We start from the raw sequence: 9,886 nt of genomic DNA, 5'->3' as shown, positions 1-9,886 counted from the left end.
GGAAGGCAGGCGGACGCGGAGGTTGGAAGCGCCCAAGTCTGACGTCTGGAGAGCTGGAGCGCGCGGGAAGCTTCCCAAACAAACGCCCGGTTTTGTCTCCACCAGATTTATTTGCCCTCGGTACCTCCACCCGAGTAGGCGCAACCCCAGATGCAGTTAATGCCTTGACAGCATCGCCCCCCAATTCCTCCCGCGCGGACATTTTACAAGGCCTGGTGACCACGACCTTCAGCCCTGAGCCAGGAGGCCTCTGGGCCTCCCTTTTGGTGTGGTCTCAACTATACACTTGGGAATGGCAAAGCCCCGGGCCGGCGACGGGGTCGGGGTTGCACCTGACCCGAGGAGGCATTGGGCGGCCTTCCTTTTTCCCCTGCTTCATTCCGTAAAGGGTGCCACCGACTTCTCGGGTCTCGATCTCCCTCTCCCACTCCTTTCCCCGCCTCAGCCAGCTGATTCCAAACGGAGACCCAGCACAATAGGGAAGCGGGGCTGAGACCAGCTCGGACATTCCATCACTCAATCTTATGTGAACTCGCGCCCTCATCAGATGCGGGTCAGGAATAGGACACCGGTGAGCGCCTCGTGGGAAGACAGAAGCACAAATAGAGGTGATAAGATGATGTACTGGGACAGGACTGAACTGTTGGGGTCAGAGTTCGGTACTTAGCAGTTACTGACTTCATTAATAGAAGCCCGATGGACAAGGTTGCTACTCTCCCCTGGGCTTTGGTCTCACAGGCAAAGCCTTCTCCAGACTGCCCCCTGGGCTGGGAATTGCGTCCAGAGTCACAGGCCGCCAGACCCACCCCATGTGTCCCCAGGCGCACTCTCCAGTGGAACTTCCCTAGGAAAGGAGACCGTCCCGAGAGGCTGTGGTGCGCCTGGGACTCCCCGACCCCTGCTGCAACATCCCTGCCACCCCTTTGGCGTGAACCCAGCGGGGATCCCGCCCGACGCCGACCGCACTGGGCCAAATCCGCCGCGCGCCTCTGCCGGGCACCTCCCACCGCCAGCTTCGCCCCTCCTCTCTCCCGGCCGCGAGTCCTCCGCGGCAGGTTCAATCCCCGCGGGGATCCGGAGCGCGGCTGCCGGTCTGCGCCCTTTCTCCCGCCGCTCTCGCAGCGCAGCCCGGCCGGGGGCCCCCGCGCGCCGGCAGCTCTAGGGGGAGCGCGGCGCACTGACTGGGCGTGCTCAGCCGCGGAGCGCCGGGGCGCCGCTGGAGCTAGGCGCATGCACTCGCCGGGCCGGGCCGTCCAGGGGCGCAGCGCGCAGGGGGCCGCTCTCGCCGACGCCCTGGCCAGTCTGGGCAGGACGCGGGCCAGGATGGCCTCCCTCACCGCATACGGTAACAGGGGCCGTCGCGGGTTCCCGGGGCGGCGGGGCGGAAGGGAGGGGCCCAGGGAGCCGTCGAAACACCCGGGGAAACTTCGAGGTTCGCCTCCGCGGGAGGTCTGGAAGGGAGGGAGTCGGAGGCCGAGCGCCCAGCTCCTGGGGCTCTGGGGCCGATACTCCGCGGGGTTTCGGGCTGCGGGTAACCCGGGAACCGGGTGTCTGCGGGAAAAACGCCTCAAATTTGGGAGGCTCTGGGAGCTTCGGGACTCCAGAAACATTCCCCTCTCTTCCGACCACTCAGGGGAAGGGACGCGGGTGTTAAGGCCTCCTCTAGCGGGGTGAGGCTTGGAGTTGGGAGATGTGCGTTCAGTCAGCGCTTATCTTGTCCCTGACTGACCTTGGACAAGTTATTTAAACTTTTCTGCCCCTGCATTTCTCCGTCTGTAAATGAGAGATGAGAACATCTCTCTGACAGATGCTGTGGAGTTAAGATAATACGCACTGTAACATGTTTTTAATGCAAAAAAGAAATCAGTTTGGAAATAAAAGTTTATGAAAAAGGAAGGCATTCATCGTTCCCCTGCCCATTGTTTTGTTAAATAAATATATTTCAATAGACATATACATATATACATGTATGGTATTGCACGGTTCTGAAGGAAAACAAAATGACTGTGTGAAGGTTTCAGGCTCAGCTAGAAATCCCAGCGCGCTGGGGAAGCCAGCAAGGCTTCTTATCAACGTTCTTGCTTGTGTGGATAAAGCAGTTCTCTTTAGTCCTTTATCGGAAATACTGCTGAGACTTGGTTATAGAAAGCAGAAACTCAAGTAGACCTCCCTCCCTTCCTCTTGCTTGCAGTCAGTTGCTGCGATAAGATCTAGATTTGGCATTTTAAACGGGAAGGCTGTGAGCAATTGATGGGAAATGTTCTGCAGGGACATCTCAAAGCCCGGGGTGGGTGGGACGGAAATTGCTATTCTTTGGTGTGGAATCTTCATTCTCTAGGCCAGTGATGTCCCCTGCTCATTTTACCAAGGTTAACAGGGTCAGTCTCTTTCTCTGGATTTAAATTGTTTAAAATGATTATTCAGATGTCTCAGGGGGTTTGCAATTGATGCCTGGGAACCAGTAACAAATTGTGAGCAGATTACAAATTTCAGTCTAGTGGCCTATTTTTTCTTTCTTCCAACCCCCCTCACCCGCGCCCAGAACATTTTTGCTGGGATTTAAGTTGTTCCTACCTGCACGCACATTTAACACTCAACATTGTGGTTCCTGGGTTACCATCTGGGGATAATTCAATATGCTGATGGCATTTTAGGCATATTCATTGGCAAAACATCTATTTTTACACCTTTTCCTATCAGAGGGATCTGACTTCTGTTTCTTTACATCATTTTAGATTTTGTATGCTGCCCCATGGATACTGTCGGTAAGAGGTTTACATAGTGATCAGTTCTATACATTTCTAGAAGCTTTAAAAGCTTAATTGAGCACCCAGGTGGAGAAAATGAAGTCAGAATAAGTGAAATCATTTTGAAAAGAAGGATATTTCAGTAATTAAAGGAAAAAGGTGGCAGATCTTTTTTGGTTTTTGGTGATTAAGAATTACACAGGTTTCTCATTAAACCATTAAAGAGAACTGAAGCAGATTTAAATAAAGATATCAATTAGAATTTCTGCTTGACACATTCTCCTCCTGCATCCATCCCTAAGATGATGCATATACTTGGCCACAAAATCCACATTAATTCTTAGATCTGTAGCAGTGTGATCTAAATGATGACATAATAAATTAGTCTATCAGGGTGTTCAACCTAGCGAACAAGTTAAGGAAAAAAGCATTGAGCACATTTAATACATTTTTAACCCATTGGATACTGTTGAGAGCATTATCTGATGAGAGCTTGGCCCAGCACTGGAACCCTCCACAAATCTTCTCTCTGACAATTGAATTCCTTGTAAAAAATGTCCCCTGCCAATTCTATTGTAGTTGGGTTTAGGTATCATGATGGGGGATGATCTAAACTTTTTGCCTGGAATTTACAGGGTTCAATTTTTATATTTAATTAACTGATTTAATAAATGCTTTATTCTTATCTTTAGCACAGGGGCTGCCAAGAGAATGAACAGTTACACTGTAGACCATGACCATGTGTTTTAGGTTCATAAGGTGAGAGAGAAATTTGGCTTATGTAGGCATTTCATTAGCAGCAGCCTCCAGTAATCCTCATTAGCTTCCCTTCTAATATGCATTTCTGATCCTGTTCTTTCTGCATTTTGATCCTGCTCTTTTTGTATTTTGAGCTTGCTCTTTCCACATTTTAGTATGAATTTTTACTTTCAGGCTGCCTTGTAGACTCACATTCTAGAAATGAGAAATGAGATTAGGGTAATCAATAACTCTATTGCCCTCCAGTAAAAATATGTTCAGTGAATGATGTGATTTTTATAATTCTGGGTTTTTAAGGCTTCAACCCTTTATACTCACCACTGACATTTCTTTTCTTGTCCTTTAAATGGTTTAGGTTCTTAACCACTTTAACTCATTATATAGCCATGTGCATGATACTAAGGATGGGAGACAAGTATCTTTTAGAGAGAAATGACTGGGACTTTAATTGTTCTTGGCCATATAAAGGAAGGCACAGAGGCTGTGTCCCCACCTGAACCAGGAAAGGTGTTGTGGTTAGACCCACAGGCCTGGCATGGACCTGTCAGCCCTGATGAGGCTTAGTAAGGAGCTCAAAGAGCTGATAGAGCATAGTGATGGCTGTTTCAGATAGGGAAGGCCTCTCTGAGGAGATACTTGAGCAGAGAACTAAATGAAGAAAAGGAATGAGGCATTCCATTATATGGGGAAAGAAGATGCTTGGCAAAGTGAACAGTAAGTGCAAAGGCCCTGAGGCAGGAATGAGCTTGTCACGTTCAAGGCTAGCTAGAAGGTCATTGTGGCTAGAGTAGAGAGAGCAAGAAGAAGACAGGAAGACAGTGCAGTCTGAGCCGGTGTTGTTATATAACTCCTCTCCCCTCATTTTCCTCCTACCTCTTGATTCTGTGTGTGTGGACTCCTTCTGCTAATGCTGATGTTTGCCTGGATTCTCTCAACCTTTTAAATAATTTGACTCTCAACCATGTGGATGACATTGATTAGATACCTCCCAGATGCTAAACAATGGCCCCATGTGCAGAGTCAGTCTCGTAGTTGGAGACCTATAAACTAGAGCGCAAAGTTTTCGGAGTGGTAAGTAGAAGTGTGGGGTGTGCCTGGACACGAAGATAATAGTAATAGCACTTTATGTGAATTAGCTCAGTTAATCTTCACAACAACCTTTAAGACATTGATCCAAAGCAAGCCCTATATTCATTTGAAGAAGTTGAGGCACAGATAGGTTAAGGAACTTACTTAGGGAGTGTAATGACAGCTAAGCCTAACTGTGGAATGTGGGAATCAACTGGGGCGAGAAGACATGAGAGACTAGGACATCATTTCCCCTCCCATGACTTCATCTTTATGCAGGTGACTCCCACATAGCAGTGACCAATTAGAACTTCTTTCTTGCATATGCTATGCTTGTATAGCTTGCTGTCTGCCAGACTACTTGTGTGCTCTTCTCTCTTTGTGTTAGCATTCACAAACTCCGTGTGTCCAAAACAACTCCCATCTTCCTCTCCTGTCCCTATTTCCTATAAAGTGTCTCCAACTACTGAGCTCTAACTATGTGCCAGGCTCTAGCCTGAACCCACGGTTACCAGAACGAATAAGATCCCCCGCTATTTCTCTCACAGATGGCAGAGTCGGCTGGAGGAGGCAGACTCCTAAGTGGAGAATTACAGTGCAGTGTTGCAGGGGAAGGGCTGGGTAGGGTGAGCGATGGGCCAAAACAGTTTCCTGGAGGAGGAGATTGGGAGAAGGCCAACTGGAGAAGGAAGGCATTCCAGGGAGCAACAGCAACGTGAATGAAGATGAAGGGGAGAAATGCCAGGGGTGTGAAGGCAGCCGCTAGTAGCATGGTGCTGGTAGGTGGAACATGACATCTGATACAGAGTGGCTACAGGTTGAAAGGGGCCAGCATGCTCTCTACCCAGTCACCCTGGAATCCTGGAAGTCATTGTGGAGTCCTCCCTTACCAGCACATACTAACAGTGACCTTGAGTAAATTTTTGTTTCTTTGTTTTTTGAGACAAGGTCTTGCTCTGTTGCCCAGGCTGGAGTGCAGTGGCATGATCCTGGCTCGTTGCAGCCTCCACCTGCCTTGCTCAAGCGATCTTCCTTCATCAGCCTCCAGAGTAGCTGGGACCACGGCTGTGGGACACCATGCCAGGCTAATTTTTAAATTTTTTTTTGAGTAGAGACAGGTTCTTGATATGTTTCCTAGGCTGGTCTTGAATTCCTGGGCTAAAGCGATCCTCCTGCCTCGGCCTCTCAAATCCCTGCTGGGACTACAGGTGTGAACCACCACTCCTGGCCTGACCTTGAGCAAATTAATTCACCTTCTGTGCCTCAGTTTTCTCTTCTGTAAAATGGGATCACTGTGAAGTTTAAACGCAATAGTACTGTCAAGTGAGCGGGAGCAGTACATAGTACTCAGTAAGCATTAGGTAATATTATCAACTCCGTCTCCTAGCCAGTATACTCTCAATCACCAAGTCCTGTTGGTCCTTTTTCCTTAACATCTTTCAACTTTGCTTTCTCCTTGCCCTGCCCACTGCTCTTATGCTAGTCCAGGCCACCATCATTGCCCACTTTGGCTGCAATAGTGGCCTCCCAACTGGTTCCTTTGCCTCTAGTCCTGGCTCCTTTGGATTACACTTGCAAATCTGATCCTGTTGTTCTTTGTTTAAAATTCTTCAATGGCTCTTCTCTGTGTAGGGGTAAAAGTCTAACTTCCTGCCCTTCTCTCTTGTTGCCTTTGACCCTAGCATCCCACCCTCTGGGAGAGAGGTTGTTTGAGGCCTTCTCAGGTTTCTGGACCTTGGTGCATGCTCTGAACACACTCCCTCCTTCTTTAGAAGGCCCCCTCTCCTTTCCCCTTGACATTCTCTATCTGACTTGGTGCTTCTCCTGGGACTTCTTAGGGTAAGTCCTTTCCGTAGCAGGTGCTAATTTTGTATTGCAATGAGTACTCCCCTCTGTGGGTTGTAAAACTCAGATGGCAAGGACCAGCTATTTTATCTTTGTGTTCCTTGTGCCTTGCACAGCGCTTGGCAATAGTAGGTGACCAGTGCTTGGGTGTGTGACTGACTGAGGGAATGAATGGAGTATAGCAGGGGGCAGTACACCATGCAGAAGTTTTAAAAACTCCTTTTTCCTATTGCAAATAATAAGCAAAATAACTTTTACCCTTCAGAAAAGACAAACAAGCAAAAGAACAAAAGCGTCCAGACTATATGGTGAGATCAGGTGCATGCTAGCTGGCTGGGACTCATGCTTTAGCTACTAGATAAATCCAAGGAGCTCTTTGATGACTTCTCTTGTTTTTGCCCTACATCACCTGACATGCTTGTTATTATGCAACCAAGACACTCATGGTCAACATTGATTAGGATCCTTTTGATTAAGAAGCTGCAGCAAAGCATGTACAGATTATTTTTTGACCTTCAGCCCTTCATATTTTGTAAATTTCTCTGTGGGGGTAAAATTAAATTAATATTTTATTCTGAGAAGCAGTATTTTAATTCTTTCCTTTAAAACTTTTTTTTTTTTTTTTTTTGGTAGTAGTGTCATAGCTACATAACAAAATACCAAAGTCTGGGTGGGTTAAACAACAGACATTCATTTCTCATAGTTCTGGAGGCTAGAAGTCCATGATCGAGGTGCTGGCAGATTTGATGTATGGTAAGGGCCTGTTTCCCGGCTTGTAGATAGTCATCTTCTTGCTGGATGCCCACGTGGCCTTTCCTTGGGGTGTGCTCAGGGACAGAGTGGGATCTCTGTCTCTTATAAGGGGACTAATCCCATCACCAGGGGCCCATCCTCATGAACAAGAAGATAGAGGAGATAGAGATTACCCAGCTAGGAGGAAAGAATAGGTCTTGAATATTAACTTTTTTCATAAACCTATAAAATGCACAGGAAACGTGGACTAAATCAGCACATTGATATTTCTGAGGAACACACACATGTATACATGTACATACACAAATAAACTACATTTTTTTCTTACTAGTCAGTTCTCTAGAACAATTATAAACAATTTAGAGTGCTTTTTAAAAAAATCTAAAATCTAAACCCAATTATGTTCCAAATGCCCCATCCCCAAATACCATCACACTGGGGGTTAGTGAGGGCCTTAACATATGAATTTTGGGAGGGCACATTCAGCTCACAGCAAATAGCAATGTGGATTTTTCTACTAGAATGTAGTCCTAGACACGGAGTCCACAGCTCCCAAGGAAGTTTCTAGAACAAACAATGTAACCTAGGCTTTGTGAGTGCTTACTGTGTGTCGGGCACTGTTGCAGGTTCAGGAAGCAAAACAAAAACAATCGAAAAACAAACAAACAAAACCCAAAAAGAAGCTGTCTGTTTCATGGATCTTATGATGTAATAATAAGGCACGAATCTTTAGCTCTTGAAGATAATGAAAATAGAATATAAGATTTTCAACACTGAATCAAGTAGGTGTAAATAGGAAAGGAAAGGCTTTTCTCTAATCAGGGTTCATGAAAGGGCTTTTGTCACAGTGCCTGCTGCTAGAAGTGGAATCAAAGGGAAGCCGGGATAATGAGCACCAGACACAGTATTTAAAATGCAGGAAAGGTGATTCAAGTATTTGAAAGCTTACTGAAGGCTTTGGCAAACATTTCTTGTGCCTTCTATGCATTAGGCCGAGGGCAGGGTTTGAGGATGCAAGATGAGTAAAAGATGACTTTGCCCTCTGGGAGCCTGGGTCTCACTCAGGTCTCATGCAGGTTACAGAGGAGGATACTACTAGAACTATTACTACTTCAACTAATATCTCTCCTGCCTGTCTTCTAGTGAAGTGGCACATAATAAATGAAAAAACATTGTGAAAACAGCAATACTGTCTTTATTTTATAACAGTAATAAAGAGATATGTTTGTACAGGAAAAGCTCTTTCCAGTGGAAACACACTTTATACCCTCTGACTGATTTTTCAGCACCTTAGGGAGAGACTTCCCAAGCCACCACTTTCTACCTGGGACCAGCCTGTGTCTACTATATGTTTTTTGAATGGATGAATTTCAGTCACAACAAAAAGAAAGTCCAGGTCCAGGGAGGTTAGGTGAGGAGATAGAGATTACCCAGCTAGGGGGAAAGAATAGGTCTTGAATCAGCAAACATGGACTAAATCAACACATTGATATTTCTGAGGAACACACACTTGTATACATGTACATACACAAGTAAACTACATTTTTTTTCTTACTAGTCAGTTCTTTAGAACCTTTTATAAACAATTTAGATTGCTTTTTAAAAAATCAGATGCGGTAAGTATTATAACTCACTCTATACAATAAACATATATTTTGCAAATTAAATGGTATTTCTAGTTCACCAGTGTAGGTAGTTATTAAAGGAATCAGATGGTGAATATTTTTGCAAAGTCAGTAGTTATGCATCATTCTTCTGTTTGGTAAGTTCTTGGGTTTCATCTGTCCGTGTATATAAGCAGGCTTGTAATATGTTTTGAAAGGTTTAATGAAAACCTTTTCTTTGTAACATTTCTCCTTACTTTCTTGTGAGTGAGATGTTTGTTTGCTCAGGCTTTATGGATTGTGGATTCCAGGAGAAGGCTTTACCTCAGCTTCTAGTCCCTGTGTCTTTGTCAGGGAAATTGGTATCTTAACTGTCAACCTGGCCTATGCCTAAAATAAGGACTTTGGAGCTTCATAGTTTATAGACAATAATCAAGCAATTATAAGAATTAACGAAATTTCCCCCAAATCAAAGTGAAATTGATGACATGAAGATGAATAACTTAAAACAATTGCTTCAGTAAATGCTGCTTACTTCTTGGGCTAGACTCATGTCAAGGTATCAGTTCTGGTTCTCCCACTTTCTAGTTGTGTGACGACGAGCTAATGACTTAACCCTCCAGGTATCATTGCCTCAATAGAAAAGAAAGGGGAGGAGCCAATCATTCTTGTATTATTTCTTTTCTTTTTTTTCTTTTTTGTACTTTAGGTTCTACGGTACATGTGCACAATGTGCAGATGTGCAGGTTTGTTGTATATGTATACATGTGCCATGTTGGTGTGCTGTACCCATTAATTCGACATTTACATTAGGTATATCTCCTAATGCTATCCCTCCCCGCTTCCTCCACCCCACAACAGGCTCCGGTGTGTGATGTTTCCCTTCCTGTGTCCAAGTGATCTCATTGTTCGGTTCCCACCTATGAGTGAGAACATGTGGTGTTTGGTTTTTTGTCCTTGCGATATAGTTCGCTGAGAATGATGGTTTCCAGCTTCATCCATGTCCCTATATAGGACATGAACTCATTGTTTTTTATGGCTGCATAGTATTCCATGGTGTATATGTGCCACATTTTCTTAATCCAGTCTATCATTGATGGACATTTGGGT

The 9,886-nt window shown here is 45.4% G+C and overlaps 1 protein-coding gene across 1 annotated transcript in view; it reads left to right on the top strand.

Moving 5' to 3' along the window:
* Positions 1 to 1,329: 1,329 nt before the first annotated feature.
* Positions 1,330 to 9,886, top strand: part of ANO4 (anoctamin 4) — a 425,382-nt gene continuing 416,825 nt past the window's right edge. The window contains exon 1 of the mRNA XM_011966635.1: positions 1,330 to 1,345. The gene's annotated coding sequence lies outside the window, so the exon portion shown is untranslated. The remainder of the gene's footprint in view (positions 1,346 to 9,886) is intronic.

The sequence above is a fragment of the Mandrillus leucophaeus genome, unplaced genomic scaffold (genome assembly GCF_000951045.1).
Source record: "Mandrillus leucophaeus isolate KB7577 unplaced genomic scaffold, Mleu.le_1.0 Scaffold768, whole genome shotgun sequence".
Classification (NCBI taxonomy): domain Eukaryota; kingdom Metazoa; phylum Chordata; class Mammalia; order Primates; family Cercopithecidae; genus Mandrillus; species Mandrillus leucophaeus.
This window is presented reverse-complemented; position numbering and strand designations above follow the sequence as displayed.